This window comes from Gobius niger, assembly GCF_951799975.1.
Source record: "Gobius niger genome assembly, chromosome: 8".
Classification (NCBI taxonomy): Eukaryota; Metazoa; Chordata; class Actinopteri; order Gobiiformes; family Gobiidae; genus Gobius; species Gobius niger.
The window spans coordinates 13,246,564-13,272,619 of NC_136859.1; the positions used below are offsets into that span (position 1 = coordinate 13,246,564).

Here is a 26,056-nt window from a genome sequence, read left to right on the forward strand (position 1 = left end):
CTATCGCCAGCCGCCCTGCTCCTTGGCCCGGCAGCCAGGGCGCCTATTGATATGCAAATGGAGGGTACCATTCGGGGCCAGGGCTTGGGGACCGTGGGTGCTCTGTGATCCTTGGAGCCCAGAAAGGACACATCTCCCGGGCATTGTGGTTTCCCCCGGTCCAGCCCCTGTGTGATGGGGATAAGCCGGTCCGTGCTGCTTTAGTCCTGTCACTCAGCGGCTATTGTGGTCATGTGAACAGCCATTTTCATCACAATTGACCTAGGTTTTGGCAGTACTGTTCCTCAAGACACTCCTTCTTTTCTATCCTCGGGTGCCCTCCCCTCGCTTTCCCTTAACCCCCACCGTCAATGATTTATTTTCTCTTTCTTCAGACGGAGTGGAGTTAAGAAGCCTCTTGAGCTCCATCATCTCGCGCTGTGTGTGTATGTCACGGAGGCTTTGATTATCCGCGCTGATACTGTAGGCCGCTTGTAACGTATACCGCAATACATGCAGTACGCTCGCACTCACAAGGGCTCTCAGGGGAACGGCATTTCCCTCGCATGTCCCACAGTTATGAGCGCACCGCGAGTGGGTGGACAGGCATCATCTTCGGGTTTGATTGCACAGGAGCGGAGAGTGGGTGGCATTTGTTTATGGGTGTATGGGAATTTACTGTCAGAAAAGATTCAGTAGTTTAGTGTACTCTCTTTTTGACAATTTGAGGAACAGAGGATGATGCGAATGGATCATGACATGTTCAGCGATATCAGCAAACTTAGCTGCAAAGGTTTCGAAAAGTAGGACAATATGAATTAGTTAAGAGTCACTATATAAAACAACTATTTCACTACTTGGTTTATATTCATGGGCCGTGTTTAGTATCACCTGTCACCTATAGAAAATGAAACCTATTACTGTTAATTGACGGTATCCACACATTGGATTTACTGTAAGACATGTTGTGATACTATGCAGCCTTGGCAATAACAATAATTTGATCCAGTGAAATGGGTTTACAGGAAGATTATGTGAAAGACGCACCAAATTGAAGTGGGTGGAGCCGGTATACATATGTATGGGCTCAGTACGTGTGGATAAAGTGTGGGTGGTTCAGCTGAAGGCTTAGGGAACTCAGGCCTACACTGGGATGGGAGGAGAGTTTTTCTGGTGCTGAAGGACTGCATCAACACAACACATCCCTATTTCACAACATCTCCTCCCACACCCCTGTCTCCCCCTCCGCCCCCTTTATTCCTGCCTCTCGGGAAGTGACACAGAATCCTCTCTAACTACATTCATTACAAGCAGCACCCAACAGTACAACCCCCAGCGCTTCTTCTCCATGTTTCTCCCAGTCACGCGTGCATATTTTGAATCCGCCAACGGACGTCCCGGACTTTCATTAAGGCTTTTGGAGCTGCCGTGTGGAGAGGTGGTGTTTTTAACGCGGAGGTGTCCTCTGTGCCTGGGAGCGTGGGAGCAGAAAGCAAAGCCTGCAGACAGCGTGGGCGTCAGGACCAAAGCGAACGACCACCACCACAACACCGCCATGTTGGGTCTCCTGCCATTGACTTAGGGGACAGCTGTGTACATACACTCTCATCATTTACATAAATCCACAATGTTCCGCTCCATATGCCCAAAGGCTAAAAGCTTTTAAACAGTTGCATTACATAGATTATCATAAACAACTGTTTTTTGATTCAGGTTAAAAGCACAACAGTGCGTCACAACAGCAGACCCCCTCGGCTATCCATCAGTGATAAATATATGGCATACACTTGGCGGTATCAAGTTTCTTTAATGACATTATTTTTAACATGGCGGATATTGCCCATATGGCATTTCATATAAGGCCCCAGTCCAAGCTACCCATGGCTCTCATTCTTCTTGAATAATGAATCATCTGGACCGTTGCCATAGCAATTTACCAAATAAAACCTTAATATTCAGTCTTTTACCTGGTCAAATATTCTCGAAATACCATCTATAACAGGAAAAAGCCATGTGTATGTATAATAGCCTCACTGACGCCATTTATGACTCAGGGGAGGTGTGACACACATGACTCACAAATTGAACTTATTTCTTCGGTCACAATGTTCGGTTTGGACTGAACACTCTCACTCAACATACATAGCTCTCTCAAATTGCTCTCTTGGTTTAGGAAAAAATGCAGAAGAAAACAGAAGAACAACAGAAGAAAGCCCAGTCTTAGCACAGTTTTGGAGCTTGAGCCTGGTATATGGCTGTAATGAAAGTTTAACTGTTTCCCTTTAGGGCGTCTCGCTGCTCAGTGTGACAATTACAACAGTGCCATTTTGAGCGCAAATCCGACATAATCCCCTTTTACATACAAAGTCTTCTATTTCAAATAAAAAAAAATATCTCATTCACACAATTCTGTTCGGATTGTATTGGGCCACCACCAAAGCGCCACAAATCCTATTAAATCTGGGAAAGCTGCTAAAATACAGTAAATACACTTGGCCCGAGACTTGCAGTCAAGAACAGGAAGCATTCATAAAAAAACACAGCCAAGAATGAGTGCACGTCCGCCTCCACATCAGCGCCGGGTTTTTCTGTGTGAGCGTAGTATGATAATGCAGAGGAAGAGCTACGAGGAAGAAGACAGAATGCCAACAGAGCCGAGCCAATGGGAGGAAGGGGGAGGGAGAGGAGAGGGGGGGGGAGAGACAGGCACAGGAACAAGTGTGAAGCATTGAGCACAGTGTCTGCGGGGCGCCATCGATCCAACACAAACAGACAGCAGAGCAGAACGGAGCGGCTGGACGAGAGACATGCAGGGTACACCAGGGGAACACAGCGGGACACTGACCCAGCGCACAACTCAGGACAGAGAGGAAACACATGCACCCGCACCAACTTAGCTCAACCAGCTCAGGAGGAAATACTTCAGGAGTAAGGCCGAGTGACAGATGCTGACTTAAAACTGCGCCAAAGTAGGGCGGTGCAATTAATGAAAGTTAAAATCCAAACTCTGGTCAATATCCATAATTGTCATCGATCGTAATCGGCAATAATAGATCCTGGTTTCTTGTATTGATAATGCAGAAGTGTAAAACATTCATATATTGTTTAGGCTGTTGTTCAAGATCTGTCTCGTCTATGTTCACTCGTCATATTAGTATTCTATATTGATAAGAAAATAGTGAATCTATCTATACAGTACAATACACTATATTTTTTGTCATATTACCCGGCTCTGTAACAATGGCTATATGGGTTAACAACATTCTAAACAAAGATTTCATTTCCAGTAAACAGAAAATGTACCCGGCTTTTACTAATGGTTTCTGATATGTTTCAAAACAAGCCTTCCGCTTTTTTACAAACACAGAGTTTTGGGGCTGGATACCGTTAGGCCTGTCACGATAACAAATTTGAAATTCGATATATTGAGGCAGGAAAGTATCGCGATAAACGATATTATTGGCGATTCTAGATACTGTCAACTCTCAGGCATAAAAATGACAGTAAAAGTGCATCATCATCTCCTAAAATACCACACAAGCTGAAATAAACATGAAATATAATCAATTTGTTTCCGTTAGAAATCAATGTTTTAATAAAGATAAAATAGGGGGTATATGCTAATAAATGTACAGACAATAAATATCGAGCCCAATAATATATAGTTTATCTGTTATTTATTGAACGCTAGGTTGATATAGTAATAATCATGACAGATACGACCCTGGATACCATTAAACGATGCCAGTCAGGTATCAGAAAAAAAGGTTTAGGTTCTACCGGTGTCGAAAAAATAAAAGCAACAAAAGCAGGAACCGAAAGGGAAATATATAATCTTTATATTCAAGTTTTGATGCTGTTGGTCATCAAATTTGAAAAGTAAAAAAAAGGGAAACACAAGTTGAAAAATGTTTTAGATAAAGGGGACAAAGGGGGAAAAAAAAAGGGAAAAAAAGAAAGTTTTGGGAAACTGGGGGAAAAACATCTCGGAAAATTTGATATAAAGTAGGGCCGAACGATATGGACAAAATTTCATATCTAGACATTCATGCAAGATATCTCGATATCGATACGATACGATATGACAATGGGTTAGGTGACATACAGGCATATTTCAGAAAAATATAAACATAACAGTAAGTGCAGTTTTATTGAAGAAAATCTATATCATTTATATCTTGCTGTTTTCGATACAATATATCTTTCAGCCCTGGTATAAAGTATGTAAAATTTGGGGGAAAAGACGTGAAAAAATTGCTTAGAAATGTTCAGACAAATAAGAAAAACTTGGAAAGTGTTTTTTACGTGCTTTTGTTGTTAAAGGAAGTTTCTTTGTTTTTTCACCTCAAACAATTGATATAAAAGCAAAAATACAGGAAGGAAAAGGGAATACTTAACATTGTTAATCAGTTTTATGGTTCTATACGGTTCTATATCGGAAAAAAGCATTGTTCAAGGTTCGGTATCAAAAACCAAGTATCATTAAAGAACTGGTATTGAAAATAACAATACCCAGCCCAACAGAGTTTCCCTTTTACTCCTTAAAAGTCCAAACATATCATTCTGATATTTGACATTGACCATAGAATTCATAACAAGCCATTTAACCGCTCAGACCATACGTATTGATACATTTGATTTAAAAAAAAAAATGAATTCAAAGCACCCATGTCATTACACAGATCGGCTTTTCAACAAGAGGCAATTACAACAAGGTCAATGACAATCTTGTAACCAGATTGTGTGCATATAAACATCATAAATTCAATAACCATTTTATATTTAAACATTAGCTTCAAACACGATACACTTCTGAATGTATGCTTGTAAAAATGACAGACGTCTCTCCTCTACTGCACTGAAAGCATCCTCTTGTCTGTGCGCAGGTGCCTCGTATCCAGTTCTATTTGACAGCCCCCACACTGGCAGACTGTTCCTGGTTCCTGTGGTCCTTGGGTACAGTGTGCACCTCCGGGGGAACAGTGCGCTCCCCTCAGTGCCACCGCCACCGCCTGATTAAAGCCTTCTGCTCAAACAAGGTCATAATTCACTTAGCCGTTTCCCAATTTCCGCATAATTACCCCTCCGCTCGCACACATGAAGCTAACACACTGCACACACTGATTTGTGTCATTACGGGGAGGAGAGTGGTTAAAAGGTTTCGGCGCTGGCCTCTTAGTGACAGCTTAAATGGATGAAACCTCAATTAGAGACTGTCTCACTCTCTGGCTCGAAGTGAGGACTGAATAAGCACAATTCGACAGTTTTGGTGGAATCAAGCTCCGCTCTAATTGTTCTCATTAAAACCTGTTGCCATGGGACTCGACTGCACTGTCCTCCCTTCAGGAAAGAACAGGTTTACAGCTTACAAGGGCTGCACTAATACAAAAGACTGCAAATACAAATGTGATTCATGCTTTAAAGTCAGGGTGCGGGTTCACGGTGCAGATTTGAAAACATTATTGGAGAGAAAAGTGCAAAATACAAACCACAAAACGTATAAAAGATTAATATAGACTTAGGAAAATGTTTGTCGAGAGGCTTCAAAATTAACTTCACTTATTATTCTGCGACCTTATCCTAACACTTTGTGTGTACCCTCAGTCAAAGACTGACCAACCAAAGATGTTGTCAGCATTTGGCCTCTCCCAGTATGTTTCTATAGCTCCAAACGTGGTCAAGTTAGAAGCTCTTCCACGGGCACGCACAAACACCAGACAGGTACGCATCCACTCGTCTAAGCTCAGGTAAGAACATATCTCAGTATGGAAAAACGGTGGCCTGTTCCTTTAAAGGGACTATAGGGAGTTTAAAAATGTAAAAATTATGTATTTTCCTCCCCCTACATGTTCCAACCATGTCCTTATGTGTAGTATGAGCTCAGACCTGTTCACCACAACTGCCTCTAAAATCCTGCACTGTCACTCAAAAAGGTGTCACTTCGGGTCCGAATTGCCGTCATGCACGAGCTTAATATAGAGGGTGCAGTTACACATATGACCTGAGGTGGCAGTAGTGAGTATAAAATGGCCAACTTGCATCCAGCCCCTTCAAGGCTCTCACAGGTCAAACAAAAAACTTTCTTAACCCATCGTGAGAGCTAAACAATGTTCATGTCTAGAGAGAGAGAGAGAGAGAGCGAGAGAGAGAGAGAGAGAGAGAGAGAGAGCAACTGCCGTACAAGTACACTGTGGCGCGGATCAGCACTCGCTCGGCCGCAAATGCGAAACAAAACAAATGCACATGTTCACCCACGACTCCACCTCTCCCTCCCCCTTCCCGGCGGTGGAGTCTAATTGGAGGAAAAAGTGATCCTCCACCCCACGTACTTCAAACTTAAATGCAAAAGAGTGGCAAGATAACAAAGTGCACTCCTAATATGTTAAGCTATAGTCTGCGTTTTGAAACTTTACATCGTGCCCTATTTCTTTTTGTATTATTTATTATTCTCTGGTCTAAAGTGATGAATGTGTAACTCTAAATTGCTCATGTAGTGAATATGAATGCCAGAGTGGACAGTTGTCTCTCCACGTCAGCCTAATCTGAGCTACAAAGTGGACATCAATCACCCAGCTCAAGCCCAAAAGTTGCTTGACTGGACTCCAGGGATAACAAACAGACTTAAAATGTGGTGGGTTTGCCTTTGCCACAGCCCTAATTATTACCAAAGCTGGACTCGGAAATGCGTCCGGTGTGCATTTGCGTCCCCTGCTGCGGCTCGGTCCAGGTGTCCGACAGCTGGCTCCCGCCCGCGTGGATTTGACAGAAACCCTTTTGCGACTGTACTGTCTTGGTGCAGAGGCTTCCTAATTGTCCCGTCTGTTGGGTTTATTAACACTAGCCCACTGAGCTCTGTTGTGATCAGCCTCAGCATATGGTTTCAGACTGATGCTTAGGCTGCTGCTATCATTAACCACGTCACACACACACAGCGTACGCGCATCTGCCTCTGCGGCTGACAGACTGTGTTATCAGACCAAGTCCAAAAGAGACAATAGGGAATAGACATAACAATACTTACACATCCCTGCATGCACCGCCTTAACTTTGACTGTGTTCAAATATCCACGTTCAGATATTTCAATTATTTTGGTGTGTTTACATGTATTTTGAAAATCTTCTTTCTCTCAATGACCTTGAATTACTTTGAGTCTTATGCTCTTTAAATATAATCCCTATATAAATGGCTTTCAAATGGCTTGTCCTTATTACGGCGCTGGAGTTCAGGATATAATTTGAAGAGACTGGAAACATTTTTATTCTCCTTGACTTTGCTGTTTGGAAAGAAGTAGGAAATGTTTACTTTTCTTATCAATTTATCTGCGGCTTGTTTGTGTTAGCCGCTGGTAATAAGAGGCAGCAAATAAGAAACTTTGAGATTGAGCAATAAAACTCAAGCATGTTTTTTCTTTTTTTTTAGAAAGTCTGACTTCCCCCGAGAAGATACAGACTTCAGTGTAACTAAAACTGGAGGGGATTGCAAACTCTTAGTGACAAAAACAGGAGGTGGTCATCAAGTGATTTCGAAAAGGAACTTCTTGGCGAGGAGTTTTTTGTTTTGTTTCATTGAATCAGCACAAAAACAACACAACTCTAAACCAATCTTTTTTTTTTATTTAAAGCTTATTGGACACACAGCTACCGGCGCATTGTTCCCGGATACTACAGTCCTAAAAAGAGTGTTTATTTGTAGCAGTAGTTCATTTAATTCAGCTCAGTAAGAATTCTCCAGTCAGTGTCTTGGATCTGACCCAAAGAGGCAGCGGAGGCAATAGCTACACTACAGCACTTACAGGGTAGAAAGTCTGAAATAAAGAAGAAGGTTAAGTCAGGCACTACTTCTACTGCATTTTGTGAGTGACTGTAATATATTCAAGCAACTTTGGGCCGTATGAAAGGGACAGGCCACGGTTTTTCCATACTGAGATACGTTCTTACCTGAGCTTAGACGAGTTGATGTGTACCTGTCTGGTCTTTATGCGTGCTCTCAGTCACGCAAAAAGACCAAAGCTGTTGTTTGCATTTAGCCTCTCCTCCTCTCATAGGGCGTGATGTTAGAAGCGATCAAGCTCTTCCACGTTTTCCCTATTTAAATACGGTTACGAGGGTAGTTACACGATCCAAGTATAGTCCCACAAAATTAAACATGTTGATTTTCTAAGCGGATAAAAAGGGGAACTATATTGTGAGGCGTAATAACACCTGAGGAGCACTTCGACGTCCGCACAGTAATATCGTCACTCCTAAAGAATTCGGAAGATATTACTCTTAACCCCCGCCTTAACCGAGCACATTTTCTCCAGTTTGGCTTTACCTAGATCTAAAAGGTTCCTGTCTGTAGAGCTTACAGCCTATAGGCCAGTGTAACGTCTCATTTGAAAGCTAAGACCTACAAAACTGATCGTAACTTAACTTTTTGTTGCATCTTTTAAGCACATTTAAGTCGTTTTTTTTGTGTGTGTTTTGGTCACTTTGTCATTGCAATTTTGTCACCTTTTTGACACGCTTTCGTAGCTTTCTTGTCGATTTTTGTCGCTTTTTCACCACTCTTTAGTCATGTGTTTATGTCACATTTTAGAAGTGTTTTGTTGTGTTTTTTGACTTTTTAAATTGCTTTTTTGATGTTTTCTTGTCTAATATTTGCGTCTTCATCGCTCTTCTCTCATTCATTTTTGTCGGGTTTTTTATTGTGTTATTGTCGCTTTTCCGGCACATTTTTGTCGCTCTTGTGCCACTTTTTTGCCTATAGATTTGGGTAAAGCCAAACTGGAGAAAATGTGCTTGGTTAAGACGGGGGGTTTATTTTAAGACCATTTACATTGCCGGCTCTCACTGAAGGCATTAGTTTATGAATGAGCATTATGTTTTAAACAAAACAAAGTGAAATAATTTTGCTTTGCACATTTTCTCAATGAGCTTCAAGTCGTCGTCACCAGAAATGGTTTCGACCTCACACACTATCACAGATGGTGACCTTATGAAGCTCATTGAGGAAATGCCAAGAGTAAAGAGTGGCAATTTGGAAGAATTTAACCCTTTAACCTCCATCTGAACCGAGCACATTTTCTCCAGTTTGGCTTTACCCAAAAGCTTCTTGAAAAAGCAACAAAAGAGCGACGAAGATGTGAGGAAAAAGCAATGCAAAAGTGACAAAAATGTGGCACAAAAACACAACCAAACAGTCAAAAGAGAGCAACAAGAAAGTGACTAAAATGCGATGGAAAATGGTTAAAATATCAACATATTATTTAGTTTCCCTCGTAATCCCATGTGTTCCTTTATAGTTTAATGTCAGTGAGAATCACACAATGTAAATAGTGCTACGATACTTTTCATGCTGATATAGATAATTGTTTTCTTCTGAATGTCCACTACCTATAAACATCTCTAACAATATTCTTTAATGTCTGTTTTAGCCACAATACCTCTCCTGTTTGGTCTTCTTGCTTTCAACAATACGAGTCCTGTCTGATGCCTTTGAACTTTGTTGCCAACAAAGTCCCTGAATCAGGTCATCAGAAGTTAAAAGTAGGAATGTGGAGATGAGATGCTGTCCCGGCATTCCAGCCCTGACCGTTACGTGCACCTGGCCACTATCAGCAGCCGCGGCACAGGTGTAGCTGACAGACTGAGAGACTTCTGGAACCGCGCAACAATAATTAGGCACAACAACGGACGACCTTCTCCTGAACATCTGAGGAGGCAGCTTTTCATCACCTGCTCTCTGTCCAGGCAGCACTTTTGTACGGGCCTAATAAAGCTCATCAGTCACGCGGTGCCTTCAAACCTTCACTTCTGCACAGGCAAATTTGTATTCTAATGGTGCTAAGAAGAGAAAGACAAACAAGAGCAAGCCTAATGATGTAATCTATTAGCCGTCACGGACCAAAATACTTACATATCAGGTCACACGGGGAAATAAGCAGTTTGTGATTCATATAGTCTGCTGTGGGAGTCATCTTAGCTACTGTAACCTATAAGAGATAATACATGCCACATTTATTTTTTATGTACAAGTGTTTATTTTAGGGATGCACCGATACTCGTATTGGAGCGATACTGAAAAAAATACGATATTCGGTATCGGCTACAAATATCCAATACTGAACCGATGCCAGTTTTGGCTCTCAAAGCCTTGAAAACACAACGTTTACCACCTCCATCTAAGTGAATATGGGTATGCTATATAGCACTGGGAAGCTAAGAACCAGGAGGATTCAACTTATGCATTTTCATCGGCGTGTACAATGCCTCGGTTAGCATCAGTATGTTCAAGCTAGTGTTAGCATGCTAATGCTAAAGAAAACTAATCAAGGCTGGGACAGAAGCTCACAAAGAAATAGCTACAGTAGCCTAATAAAATAAAAACGACCACTGCTGAAGCCAAGTGTTTGTATTTTAGTTTAAGAAATAACTGATCTGACATATTTGTATTTATCAGATCACTTTATGCGAGTTGTTTATAAGTGAGTTGTTAAAGTGTCAATACAACGGAAGTGCCGAGACAAGGCAAAAAGAGGCAAAAGTGGGCGGGGCGGAATAAGGAGAATACCCAAGGATATTTAGAATAGAAAAGTCCAGTGATCCTTGTTAAATGTTTATCCAAGAGTTTATCAATAGATAACTGATAATTGATCCGTATCATCATGACAATAAATATGACTTTATTGATTTTAAAATGGAGCCACTTTTAAGGAAGTGGTATCGGTAAATATCGAGTATTGGCAGATACTCAAAACCCAGTATCGGTATCGGTAGCAAAAAAGCTGGATCGGTGCACCTCTAGTTTACTTTATTGTTTTGGATTATTTTGGATGGAAGCCGGTACTGTATAAAAAGCCAGTGATGACAAACGTATCCTCCAGTGCTGACTAATACACTGTAGTTCACTTAATGTATTGACATGTGACACAGACCGTGTAATTAGATTAAAAGACCGACCTCGATTATACTTTTAGCACAGATATTTTCAAATTGTCAAACTCGTATTGTGTTCAAGGATTGAAGCGTCGAATGAAAAATCACAGAATGAGTCTTCTCTGAGAACAACAGACGGGCAAAAGCAATTTGTGCACTTGCCATATAAGTCAATGTTCTCACACAGAAGGCTACATTGTGTGGTTCAATTAAATGCATTTGCAGACTTACTAATAATCAATACACCACGTCTGGGACTTCCTGCTGTTCATTTCGATGCGAGCGCTAAGAGCAGCACTAATGTCTGGCACAAAGATGCTGCACGTGTAGCTACAGAATTAAGTCTCCTCCGCTTCCCCTGAGGTTGAAAAGACCAAAAATAATTTTGCCGCTGGTGGGAAACACGCTACGTTATGTATTATTTTATTAATTCACTACATGTGGATCAGGTGGCTGTTGTCTTATTGTGCTGAACACCACGTTTTCACAAACACATCAGGAAGTCGTGAAAGCAGACGCGCTTTTTCCCCTGGCCTATTTTACGAAGCACTTTCTTTCTAGCTTTGTGATAAGTAACAGAGACATGTTTTAAACAGCACCGCGAGATACAAATGACACACCTCATATCAAAGCCGTCTTTGAGTCACACCATTACCGCTTTGCCTTTGACACAACACCAAACCAGTTGTAGCCAATTTTGAGCATCAATACTCCTTATTTCCACGGCGATGCCTCAGATCCTGGAAGAAGTAAAAGACCCGTTCAGGACACACATTAAAAGTCTACATTTGATAGATCCAGTTCTTCTTTTCAAAGAGATCAATGTGAATATTTTGCCCGCGTTTGTGCATCAAAGGGTCGACAAGATGATGAGGTATTTTCTGCAAGTTACGCAAGTGGTCAAAAAATCTCAGAGTGTTTAGAAGAAGGAAGGGAAAAAAAGATTGAAAGAGCTCGGGTTAGCTGAGGTGAAGGAAACCCGATCTCAAAGCCACGCACTGTACATTGTAATGTCACTGTGGCAGCCTGTCAGCGCCCGGGGACACGGCTCCACATCTGACGCTCGGTTTGATCAGGAGCACAGCTGAGGGATTTAGCCTATCCTGCATGTTTTAGGTTGAGCGGGGGAAAACCTGAGCGCCCAGACACAGAAAGAACAAGCAAACATTTTGAAGGATCTCGCTGCCATCAAATTAAAGGGATGTTTCAGGATTTTTGACATCGGGCCTCATCTTTTTGTAATTCATGCAGTTCTCATATTTGAAGAGTTTCGTGGCGCTAGGCTAGCACATTTCTATGGTATCAGCTAGCCTGCATTAAAAACAGTCATACCCGCTCCACAGTCCACCTGAGGCAAATCACTTATAACGCCAGACTAACAATAGAGTTCGGGAAAGCCCATAGTTACCATGGAGATCCGCCATCTTTGCAGCTGTTAGCATACATTTCCATTGACTAACATTAGCTAAAAACAGTATAAAAAGTGGAGAAAAAAGCAGGGGAACAACGTTAGCTGCTGAGTTACTGCTGGTAAATACATCTAACTCACTGTGGTGCCCAGGTGTTTTAATGTGAACAATAACTCCAGTATTTTAACTTTTAAAATCTCCATTAGTTTACAATTGCTGCTAATCCCATAATGCTTAGCGATATGACGTCACATTCCCGAACTCTATATAAATGTCTGTCGATAATAATAATAACTAGAAATGCAATGGCTGCGCCATTGCGATTGACTGCGGAATTGCGGGAAGCGAATGCAGAAATTGCATAAACTGTTTAAATTGCATAAAATGCTTAATTTGCATAATCGTATTTGCATAAACTGGTAAAATGCATAAAATGTCACGTTGCATAAACTGTATAAACTGCGTAAACTGGTAAAATGCATGAATGGGTTAATTTGCATAAATTGTGTAAATTGCATAAACTCTTTAAAATTCATGAATCCTAAATGGCATAAACTCTTAAGTTGCATAAACGCTTTAAAATGCATTAACTGGTTAAATCCCATAAAGTGGTTCATTTGCATAAATTATTAATGTTGCATAAACTTTTTAAATTCCATAAACTGGTCAAACTGTTGAAATGGCCTCAGTGCTTGATTGGCAGAAGCTGCACAAATGGCTGAAAGGCCTGGAGTCTCCCCATTGGCTGGATTCCCCCCATACACACCAATGCAAAAATGTCAAACTCTCGTATAAAAAAACTGGAAAACTGCAGAAGGCCAATTTTTTCTCAAAACCCACAAGTTGCAGAAGCTGAACATGCACAAAGTGCAGAAATTGCATAAAATGCAGAAAAAAGTGCAGAAAAGCATGGATTTGCAGCAGCCCCATTATAAGTCAATGGGAAAAATCTCCGACATTTTGGCCGATTGCGGAAAAAACGTAAGTTGCAGAAGTCCCAAAAGTAATAGCACCCTTCTCCTCAACATGCGGAACATTTTGATGCATAACTTGCATAAATTGCACAAAGCATGAAGGTGCTGAAAGCTCTAGAAAATCGGGAAAAAGATGGAAGAGGAATAATAATAAAGAACATGAAAACCAATAATTGACTGCGGAAGAATTCCGCAGTCAATCAATAATTTTTGGAATATAACTGACCTTGCATCACATGAATCATCGCATTTTGAGGGACTATTTTCTAGCAGATCACTCCGCCGCTGCATAGCTTCCAACCACGAAGCTGATGCTGCACAAATATAAGTTATTTTAAAGGCAAAAAAATATATTCTATTGACACAGACATTTTTATGGTTAGTCTGGTGTTATAAGTGATTTGCCTTAGGTGCACTGTGGAGCGGGTCAGACTGTTTTTAATGCAGGCTAGCTAATACCGTAGAAATGCGCTAGCCTTGCACTAGCCTAGCGCCACGTAACTCTTCAAATACAGCATGAATTACAAAAAAAATATCTCCAGAAATCAACAACACTCTGGATAACTAGTAAATGATACCCTATGTGAAAAATCCTGAAATATCCCTTTAACCACCGTACAGCGGCGGCAAACAAAAAAAACACACGACCAGGGGAGTGCGTTCCTAACTGAAGAGGCGATAAAAGGCCGCTACAAAACTAGCTCATCCCCAAAGAGAAATCACACAACAGATGCAAGAATTATTCATGGCTTTCTTCTTTTCTCGTACGTGTCATTTATTGTGCTGCTTACCTGGCACACAATAGGCGTACGTACAATCAAAAGAAATGTATTTACTTCCAACTCAGTGATAGCACAAGATAGAGCGAGCAGTGGATCTTATTATGCAAACAGCGCTCATCCGTCACACAGGTGTTCCTATTGTTTTAAATTAATGATGCTCCCACACCAGTTCGCTCGAGCAACACATCCCCGCACCTAAATAATCTCACACACACGCTAAGGGCCGCATTATTCTTTACTAATGAAGAGACTGATCACTGAGTCTGTGCGAGTGGCACGAGGTGGCACTCAAAAGCAAGAGTTTCCAAATTCAACTCACCTGAGGAAACTAAGCAGGTCGGGTAATTATGAGGAGTCGTACCTGAAAGTTTTCGTGTGAGTGTGTGGGTCCTGATTGGGTAAACTCGGATTTCTCAAACTGAAGTTCAAAGTGCTGTGGTTGTCAGAGAAAATTTGAGTGAAAAGAACAAACCGCAGCCGTGACTTGGATCCCTGCCACTTTCTCGTATGGAGCTCGGGAATCAATGTCACAAAACAAATGAAAAACAGCCGTCCTCAATAGTATTTAAAATCTCTGCATTACTAGCAAGCTATGAGCGACTATTCCAAAGACATTAAGTAAACATTTTCTAGTAATGCTAACACATTCAAAGGCAATACCCAATCTCTACACTTTCTTAACCTTGAATTCTCGAGGTATGTGTGAGTTCACAAACACTCCAGAATCCATCTGGTGTTGCTCCCACCGATCTGTTTGAGTTTGAACAAAATGTGTTTCGGGTCAAATGGACACTTATAAACCTCTTACCTCCCGCCTTCAACTGAGCGCATTTTCTCCAGTTCAGCTTTACTCAAATCTAAAAGCTTCTAGCCTTTTTTGCTGTGTCTTCACCGCATTTTTGAACTTTGTTGCTTCATTGCTTTTTTTCCTTGCTTTTTGGGGCTTTTGTGTCGTGTTTTCGTCCCGGTTTTGTCACTTTTTAATCATGTTTTTGTCGCTCTTTTGTTGCTTTTGTTGTCATTTTTTGGGTTGTATTTTCACCCTTGTTTTTGTCGCCATTTTAACGCTTTGTTCAAGAAGCTTTCCGATTTGGGTGAAGCCAAACTGGAGAAAATGTTCTCGGTTCAGCCGGGGATAAAGCCGTTGACAACAGAAAATCACGAGACACGCTGCTACTTTACAAAAACATAACATTTTTCAAAACTAAATATGTAACAGATTTGGGATGTGCTTTGCTCCAAAAGTGCATCCTCTCCCCAAATGATTCAAGACGATACGATCGCAGATTGATATCAGTGCTAATGTTATTGGCACTGTTATATCAGTCTGGTCTTTATTCTCAATACTAAGTGGACGTAGAAGTGACATAGTTTGACTGAATCTACATCTTTTGTATGAAATAAGTTGTTTTCTCTTGTTCATTGTTTATTGTTGGCATGTGACATTCCAACATGTTTCTGGAGTGTAAAAAGATCAGGACAGTGTTGCCGTATCTGCTCCAAATTCACATTTAGTGTCATATTAAATGAATATGGATCTTTCCTAATATTGTTTTTAGCTAATGTATGTCTTTGATAACTGCTGTGTTCATGTGATCCTATACGTTTTTTTATCAAGTGAAAAACATTTACATTTTTGATTGTTATCATTTAACACTAGCCCCTCCTGGAGCCGCCACCTTAACGTGGTGGAGGGGTTTGGGCGCCCAAATGATCCTGGGAGCTCTGTTGTCGGGGGCTTGGTGCCCCTGGTAGGGTCTCCCATGGCAAACAGGTCCTAGGTGACGGGTCAGACAAAGAGCGGTTCAGAAGCCCCTAATGAGAGACCAACAGGCCCGGTTAATCATGAGGCCGTTCTCCGGTGGACCCACCACCTGCAGGAGGAGCCAGTGGTGCAGTGTGATTTGGGCAGCTCCAACAGCTGCCCCCACGACCCGGCAACGGACAGGTGGAAGAAAATGGATGGATGGATTATTTAACACTAGCCATTCACTCCTGCCTACGGGAGGCATTTTCTCCTGTTTTCACATATTGTAATGTTTTTAACACGTTGCCAGCCTCTGCCCATCAGACACTCACTGTCCGGCACTTTATCTTACACATTTACAAACTCATTGGAAAATAACTGGAGTGGAAGGAACGCCTTCAGTCTGACAGTCCAGGGTCGTGGCATTGATTCTGTGCATTTATAACATTATATCCTGAACTCGATTACATACATATTAGTGCGATGTTGACTACAGGGTCCAGCTAATTCATGGCATCCATCCACTATTAACATGTAAGTGTCTGCCCCTGTTTGATTACCCCTTCAGAGCCTCCGCAGACACAGATGATGGATGGTCGGCACAAACGCGAGAACTCACAGTGGGCTGAGATAGGGCTTTGACTGATGCTCTGTTTTGCGGAGATATTCATAAATGTAAATGTTCTTGTCTTAAGTGGGGCTGCGAGACAGATAGGTTTGTGTTGCCGTCAGGGGGATAGTTGATTAGCCTGTTTAATTCCCGTGTCTGTCTCTATTTTTGTGCACGCTAACACGCACGTGCACCCAGTGGGTTTACGCCATGGATCAGGCCCTGGACAGGCGTTATGATGATTATGATGACCCTCTTCTGCTGCCTGTTCCACTCTGAGTCTATCTGTATGCTTCTACACTCTCTCTCTCTCTGTCCTCACCAGCTCCTGTTGCTTCTCCTCCTATCTGCCACTCATACAGTATTCCTGCGTTTTTCTCCTCTGCCCCGCATGCTACGCCATTTGACATGTCGGGTGATATCACGCTACACTCTGATTACCAATACCACACATACTACAGCCGCTTCTATAGGAGCAGTGCATGTCAATATTAAGAGGGGCTTTCTCGATTACAATGCTCAAGGGATATTTTATAGAGAAGCACCAATCTGGCTTTTCTGCTTCTGATACCGATACTGGGGGATTGAGTATCTACCGATATCTGATATTAACCGATACCAAGAGACTGTCTTAAAAGTGGCTGTTATGAGTGAAAAAGTGAAAGGTCCTCTTTTCTCAGATCAATAGTCTTATCTTTTCTTGCAAACAACATTACATAGGCAATTATGTAAACTAATGGGAATCATCACACAACGATCATTGGACTTTTCTGCACTAAACATCCTTGGGTATAAGGCAGGCTGTAGCATTAACATAAACAACTCACATAAAATGATCTGATCATTATAACTTGTGCATTTCACAAACTACAATATAAACACTTGGACACTCCAGCAGTGGCTATTTTATTAGGTTATCCAATCATCATTTCTGATTACGATGAGCTTTGATGAGTTGACGTTAGCATTAGCATTCTGTTGTTAGCCCCGGTTAAAAAAATGATATACATCATGTCCATATTCACTGAGATTTAGTTGGTAAAACTTGTGTTTTTAAAGTGGTGAGACAAAAATCAGTTCAGAATCATATCCAGTATTTCTAGTCGATACCCGGGTGTGTACCTATGTTCCCCGAGTGCGATTTTTTTTTTTCGTGCGTGAGTTGGTGCATCAACCAATCACAAGTCATGAGAGTGAAACGTCATATCAGTCAGCTTAACCCTTGACCCTGCCCTAGCCACTAACCATAAGGATAGTGGGCTGGTTCTAATCTTAATACATCGATGTTCCTCCACTTCTATTGACGGTGGAACATAGGTACAGGGGAACATAGGGTAGACCCCCGATAACCTGTATCGTATACTCTCCGAAATCCGATACCAGTATCAGATCAGTGCATACCTAACATTCTTTATCAGAAATGTCTTTGTTTAGGTTAATGTGTTGTTCAAAACGAGAATTTACTTCACAATGAACTTCAAACGTGTAGAACTCGTGTATTTTATGTATTTATGCATTTTTGTTGTTGTTTTCTCGTAACTTTTCATATCTTCAAAACCATGAATGTAGCATGATCTTGAAGATGATGAATTGCCCGCCTCACGCAGCTGATTTAGTCTGTCTCCATAATTTTACTCGACGAGACGGCAGTGTCAGACAAACTCACAATTGTGTTTGTTTCCCATCTAATCACTCCTGAAAAAAACAAGTGATAAATTAAGAGATATCACTGACATTTATTATGCAAATCAGTAAACTGTGGCGATATTGCATTACACATGCAGCGATTTGTGTGCGCGGCTCCACCGGCGGAGGTGGGTAATTGCCAGGTGGCGGAGATAATGTGTGATTTAACGCTCTGATGGATCTGTTTTGGTTCCGGTCGCCCATCGATGAACACAGACATCTGTAACAGGACAAACACACACTACGTACAGCCAAAAAACAAAGCGACGCACACAGCAGTGCACCATGGGATATCAGTGACAGCGGACCGATGGTGAGAAGTGCTCTGCTCAATGTGAGACCGAAATGTGAAGTGAGATAGCTTTATTGAATGATCTAAAAACATTATAACGGCCACAGTCAACTCAAGCCACAGAGGGACAGTCGCAATGTTTAAAACTTTTGATGAACTGTTTACTTTCCCCCAACTGTCAATTTGTCTTTCTCTGTTGATACATATTTTAGAGAGAAGTCAGAGGCTGAATTAGCACAGAGGTTGGCCGTCCAACGAGTTAAGGCAACAGCTGAGAGATTTTACTCAACTACTACCAGCTTTCACAGTGGTAATTCAGGTAGTGCAGCTTTAACCACAAGCCCATACTTGTTTTACGAGGAGAAGGTGGTGGAGGATGGGGAAAGACTGTTGTGGAGCGGAGAGAGCTGCGCAGGAGGAAGAGGAAGGAGATGGAGCTGACCAGTGAGGGACACCACGCTCTGAAACAGGGACTAACCAGAAGGCACTGCTCCGGTTCAGAGGAGCAGGCAGTACGGTTTCCCCTGCCTCCAAAAACATGCGGGTCAGGTTGGCCCATAGTGGGTCACAGCGTCTCAGGACTGACCTGAACAAAATTGTGTTGTTTTGCACTTACCTACTCACTTACTTACTTACTAAACAATACTTTTGTATATACCTACACTAAAATATTGGTAATCTAGAACCAGAAAACAGAACAATAATCATTTATTCCATTAAACCTCTTAACTGAACACATTTTCTCCAGTTCAACTTTATTCAAATTTAAAAGCTTCTTGAAAAAAAATAGCAACGAGACGTAAAGAAGTGATGAAAAAGCAACAAAATACGACCAAAAAGTGACAACAACAACAAAAATCTTAGCTCCATTTTGTAGGTCTTAGCTTTCAAATGAGGCGTTACACTGGCCTATAGGCTGGAGGCTCCAGTCGAGAAGCTTTAGGATTTGGGTAAAGCTGAACTGGAGAAAATGTGTTCGGGTAAGGCGGGGGTAATGCTGCCTCTGGACCAACAGCATCAAAACGTGGTTTCTAAAGGTACAATATTTTGTTCATTACCTGCTTTTGATACTTTCATTTTTTTTAGTACCATACTGGTATTGTTTAACGGTACCCAGCCCTACATTAGACGTGATATGTGGAGCTTTTACTATTGTATTTGCACCGCTGCACTCCATGTAGGATAGCTTACAGGACCTTATACACACTTGCTAAGGACAAAAAATACATTTCACTCACATTAATTCTTCTAATTGTCCCTGCATTTATAGTTGCGGGTGATAATTAGACGTTACATATTGAATTAGAATTAAAAGATTAAAATGTGAAGTCCTATTAATAGTCCGTTTACACTATCCTGTTAAAAATAGCAGCGAGGAAGTGTGGAGTTTTGACACAAATATCCATGAATATAAATGTTGCAGCACTGGTTTGTGAGCAGCTAATCCTCGCGCGTCTCTGGTGGTTGATGAGTGGCTCGGGGTCAGGAGCAGCTTGAAAAAGTGCCTCATCCTCAGGCTTTACAATGTGTTTACTCCAGCGACTGACAGACACTACAGCGCGTTATTGGCCTCTCTAAACCTCCGCACTGCACTACAAGTTAGAGCAAACTCCAGAGAGGCCCATCGCCGACGGCACAGATACACATGCCAGCACTGCCGACGCTGGATATACTGAAAGATTAAAACAAATAGACGGAATCTGAAGTGTGATGTTGAGAAATCTGCTGCACTGTGTGTCGATGGATTAGACAGGCGATCAAGCACTTTGTAACTGACCAAAGTGTCTGCAGTGAACAATGTAATGATTTAGAAAACATTTAGGACGTAATAACAACTCACGTCTCGGCCAACAAACGTCAAACAAATTTGAAGTTCGATATATTGAGGCAGGAAAGTATCGCGATAAACTAAATTATTGATTCTAAACGATACGAGATACTGTCAACTCTCAATATCGAGCCCAAAAATGTATTGTTTATCTGTTATTTATTGAATGATAAGTCGACATAGTATATATCGTGACAGCCCTACTCACCTCAGATATAATAATAGTCTTTGGACATTCTTTTTGACAGTAACTTCAATTTGGCGTCTCCTCTGGTGCACACATTTGGTTTAACACTGGCAAGAAACAACTAGAACTGCACAATTTAACACAGTCGGATTGGGATTGCACTTTTATTAGTCGCTGTTAACAAATCACAAAGACTGCAGTTATTTACTTAGCGTAATCAGCTCTGAAACTAACAAAATGTCTGTCTTCATAAGGATTTTAATGCTTATAACCTGCTAACGTTGTAGTTTGAAACAGTGGTTCTCAATCTTTTTTGTCTCGTGTACCCTTTGGACCTTTTGTGTATACTGTGTGTACTCCCTACATCAAAAGTTATTAACCAAACCTCCTATTTAGTAAAAAAAAAAATGTCATTGTGTCAAGCCAAAGTACTACCCGGCTTTCCTTTAAAAGCAGTATACAAATCCTGCTTGCTTTTTCTTTTTAGATTTGAAATTATTCGAAGTACCCCCGGGGTCCCCATACTTAAACCTCTGTAAACTTTCACAGGATAAGATTACTGTATTAGATCATATCGTCTTTTCGGTAACACGTTATTTTACTCTACCCTTGATACATTGTACACACTAAATGTAGTACAATGTAATGTGCTCTGTAACAATGTGTAATAACTTATAACTATGCAGAACATACACAGTGGAATAATGTGTATTAGTACTTTGGAGGTACATAATGTAATACATAAAACCCTTGGGGTTAGGGCTTGAGGTTAGGGTTACAGTTTGGGTCTGATGTCTTATTATATTATGTACCACCAAAATACTAATACACATTATTCCATTGTGTATGTTCTGCATAGTTATAAGTTATTACACATTGTTACAGAGCACATTACATTGTACTTAATGTGGCAGGTACAATGTATCAAGGGTAGTGTAGTGTGTTACCACCTTTATTTTAAACAAGAAGCTTGATTTCAAAACATAAATAAAAAATGTATTCATAAATGCAACACATGTCTAAAGATTTTTTTTTATTTATTTTTTCAAAATCACTCAGCCTAGGGGTGGGTGATATTGACAAAAATGAATATCTATTTTTGAGGACTTTCTCGATATTGATAATGAAATGATATTTATGCAAACCAGAAATATGCAAAAACGTGCTGGCAAACATCTTAATTGACGTCGCTCTAAAGGATAATTGTCCTTATCAGACTACACAAGGGCCCCATTTTTGTTGCAATATTTTTCCCCACGTTCCTTGACACTCCAGATAAATTTGCATTTCTTCCAAACAGCATTTCCGGTATTATCCTGCAGACGATACACACTGCCCACCTCTAGCTCAGCCCTATATCTAGACTGTACTAGACTGGGATAGCAGAGAATGAAAAGCTCTCCCTCCTCGGTGCTCGTAGGCTGTCACTGTGAGCTCCGTGGATCCAAGTGCAGAGAAAAAGGATGGGAGGATCAGGCGTGAGGCAGGTCCTGTGAGATACACTGTTCTTTAATTAACTACTGTCTTTTCTACAACACACACACACACCCACACACACACACACACACACACACGCACACACAGCAGCAGTATTCAGCGCTAAGAATACTTGAGCAGGAGAGAGAGAGAGAGAGGCAGCTCTGCAGGCAGCAGGGAGATGGCCTGGCTCTGCGGCGCCCAAGTCGAGGGTTAGGGGTCACGCTGCTTCACACTGCTGCACTCCTATCAGCGCCATGTCAGAAAATAACACCATATTTTTACCCGCAGCATTGTCAGAATAGTTAGAGATAGAGCTGCCTGATTATGGAAAAATGTCTGATTGCGATAGCTTTTTTTTCTCTCTTTTTTCTTTTTTTTTAATCAAAGGTTTAGTTCACAGAGCACGTTTGCAACTCATTCAGAACCTTTTACTTGTAAGACCGAAATATGAAAAATGATACAAGAGTCACATGCATTACCAGAACCCGTTTGTAAAGGTTTAAGTGGCTCTCAGCTGGAGGAGCTTCAGGACCCACCGTGAATCTATTACAACAAGCCTCAAACATTCAAATGCTGATTTTTGACTTGACCTGACCTGTTGCATAGAAATGGCAGTCTTTCAGAACAGTTTTCTTGATTAGCGGATTGATCATAAGGCGGGCAAAAATCTTTCAATACTGTTGGTCAAAACGCGACCAGTAGAAAATGTTTCTGTGACCCACTTTTGAGTAATGACTCTGCACTTGAACCAGGCGTCTAAACTACACTGTGAGCCAGGGTTTCAACGAATTGGGCCAGAATTCCTAAAATCTCGATATCACAATATGAAAGAGAATTGTCACGATAACGATATATTTCACGATATAATTGACAACAGACAAACTAGTTCAAAATTCCAACTTTACACCTATTTGGTAGATTAATGCAAAGATATTTCATTCTCTTTTTATAGCACCATACTCATTTTCCTCACAAACAAGATCTACTCAAGCTATTTACATCCTTCATTTCATTTTCACTTTTTAAGCACCTGCCCCTGTGTCCTACTAGGCCTGTCACGATAACAAATTTGAAGTTTGATATATTGAGGCAGGAAAGTATCGCGATAAACGACATTATTGATCTAACGATACTCGATACTGTCAACTCTCACAGTAAACCTTTGTTCTGAAAACGCATCTTCATATCCTAAAATACCACACAAGCTGCAATAAACATGAAATATAATGTCACCCAATTTGCTTCTGTTAGACATTAAAGTTTTACAAAGAAAAAATAGGGGGGAAGCTAATAAATGTACAGACGATTAATATCGAGCCCAAAAATATATCTTTCATCTGTGATTTATTGAACGATAAGTCGATATAGTAATTATCGTGACAGCTCTATTTATGCTGCTCTGATGGAGCTGAGAGTGAGTGTAACATAAAATTATATCGTGTCCACACAAAAAATTACGATATCAAAAAATCATATCACCATAACGATATGCGATACGATATGGATCACCCCAGCCAGAATTAATGCATTAAAAGTCATCAAAATCAACTATTCAACAGGTATTAAATCTATTTTGGGGGGGAAATAAAGGCATTGCTCGACTATTTTTATTGCATCCGTTTGTGTAAAATCCAAAATTTCACACACACATTCAGCTGCAGTTTGGGCTGAAATAGTCCATGACTTTTTGCTCAAAAGTTTCTTGTTGTGTCATTTTTGCGTTTCAATATCAAAAGTTCCCGTTATTCCTCTGTTTGATGGAAAGTTTGCAAATCTTAAGAAATAAAATATGAATAGATGTATTTTTGTTGCAATTTTGGCACTAAAATAAACAAGAATTTGGGCATTAAAAAGCATTAATAATATGACTTGCTGCTACTTGTAGAAACTGTTAGCAGATTTTAAACATAAAAAATCCCCGTGCACACATGACTAGTGTTGTTTCTAAAGGATATTGTATGACCTAAACAACTGTAGTTTTGCAATTTGCTAATTGCGGCTATTTAAACTGCGGTTCCTTTTCATGCAATTAGTCTTACCACACTTGTTCTGCATGCTAGTCAGAGAGTCTGTACGTGCTTTCTTCCTTAATGCCTTCAAGCGCCCTCTCCCCATATTTTACAAAAATCAACTTTAGTCTCTGATATGAAAACCAAAGTTAGAATTTCATTAGCATTTATTATCAAATTATTACGCAGCAGAAATCCTGGGACATAACATGAGACGCCTCTATATTAAAAGTATAAAATATCAGCAAAAATGTACGAGTCGCAAGCCCTGAATGTAATATGAGCTTCTCTAAAATGACTAGAAACAATTTTCTCACATTCAGGAAAAGTAATATTGTTTACAATATCCAGGCAAAACCAATAACTCTATACTTTCCGCCTCCATTATTTTACACAGCACTCTATGTAGAACTGCTCTGTTATGAGGGATTGTTCTGTTGTGAGGCATAAATTCAACTTGTATTTTTTCCCCTTCGTCTTGAAGGTGGTGCACCATAAAATCAGGCCTATATTAACCTCCTGTTTTTCTCTCCAAAGCAATGTGGTGTATTTGTCTGCGCTTTATATTGTTTCTGCCATTAGCAGCAGTCATAAAATTCAACAATAATAACCAGCAGGGTGCACGGTTGCTAAGATAAAGGAGGAGTAGAAATAGAGGTAAAGGCACCTCAAGATGGAGAATGATGAGGTGGTTCTGGAGCATGTGCTGCTGTGTATTTCAGACGACGATGCTGCTACTTTTATCCACTCAAAAACAAAAAGTAGTTTATTTTAATTTCAAAGGCAAATTCAAAATTGCACAAGCTACAGCATATTTTTGACGAATCCAGGACTTAAAACGCTTAAAGGCAGATTTTTTGGGGTTGCAAACTTTGACAGAGAAAGCACGAAAATTTAAATCGTTCGTTTCTCCAGTTCATTTATAAAAGCCCATTTCTTCACAGGGATGACCTTATAAACACGTTTAACTGAGTCCAGAGAGCAATATTGTCATAGTAATACGCTGAAAACAACAACAACAACTACACACCTCGTCGTTGAATTGATAAAAATGCTTCATAATTAGAGGCAAACCGTGCAAAAATCTTTCCCCACAAATGTCTACCTTTATAATATATTAAAGGACAAAACAAATTTCATCACAAGAGGGAGAAAAAAGCAGGTATAGGCACTTTAATGCGCTATAATAAGCTAAAATATATCTGATATATTGTTAATGTTGCATCATGTGCTTCTCAATCACAATCACATGCTCACTCTAGTTTGAGTTAGTGCTTATTAAAACCCGAAAAAAAAAAGAAAAAGAAGTATCCGTTCGTATTTTCCAGGCTATAAACCAAAGGCATTAGAGCTCCAGCCATGTGTGCCAGTGCAGCATATAGCCACACCGGTCTTGGGATCCTGGGACTTGAGGAGGACAGTATTAAAGACAGCTTTGAGCAAAGAAAAGAAAGACTATCCCTTTCTCTCCCTTGGATCGCGATGGGGCGAGGAGTGAGGGATTAGAGGGATAACCAAAAGGCCAACGGGACCGAGTGTAAACAAGAAAAAGGGAGTTAGCGGAGGAGAGAAGAGCACTAGAGAGTGGAGAGAGGCAGCAGTGGCGGCGGAGAAGGAGGAGAGATTGAATAGTGACACTGCTCCAACACAATGGGGTCAGCATGAAGAAGTGCTCCTAATTGAACCAGATAGTGTGCGAAAGACAGCTATACGGGCCCGGGGAAGAACATGTGGAGAGAAGGGGGGGGGGGGGGGAGAGGCAGACGTATGATGGAAGAGGGAGAGCGTGTTCAGCGTTAGGTTATAGTTCACTCGCTTAGCTAAAGGAGGAGAGGTGATGATGGCAAGTGGGAAAGAGATAATAGCGCAGGGGGGGGAAGCCGGGAAAGTTTGGGGAGGGACTACCACGTGGGAATTTCCAAAGTTTGCTTGATTTCTCCGGAGCGTTGCAACTACTACGCACAGAATGATTCCCTTTGATGGTGAGAAGAGATTTACGCATCATCCAAACACACATGGAGTAAACCACGCTTGATATAGCGGGGGTAGCAATGCCAGAAATCCACAAAGCAGCATTAACCTCCCAACCCTTTTCTCCAGTTCAGCTTCATCCAAATCTAAAAGGTTACAGGCCATTTGAAAGCTAAGACCAACAAA

General features: G+C 40.9%; 1 protein-coding gene across 1 annotated transcript in view; it reads right to left on the minus strand.

Annotated features, from left to right (window-relative positions):
• efna3b (ephrin-A3b) overlaps positions 1 to 26,056 on the minus strand; it is a 95,154-nt gene that overhangs the window by 68,733 nt on the left and 365 nt on the right. The gene's annotated exons all lie outside the window — the stretch shown is intronic.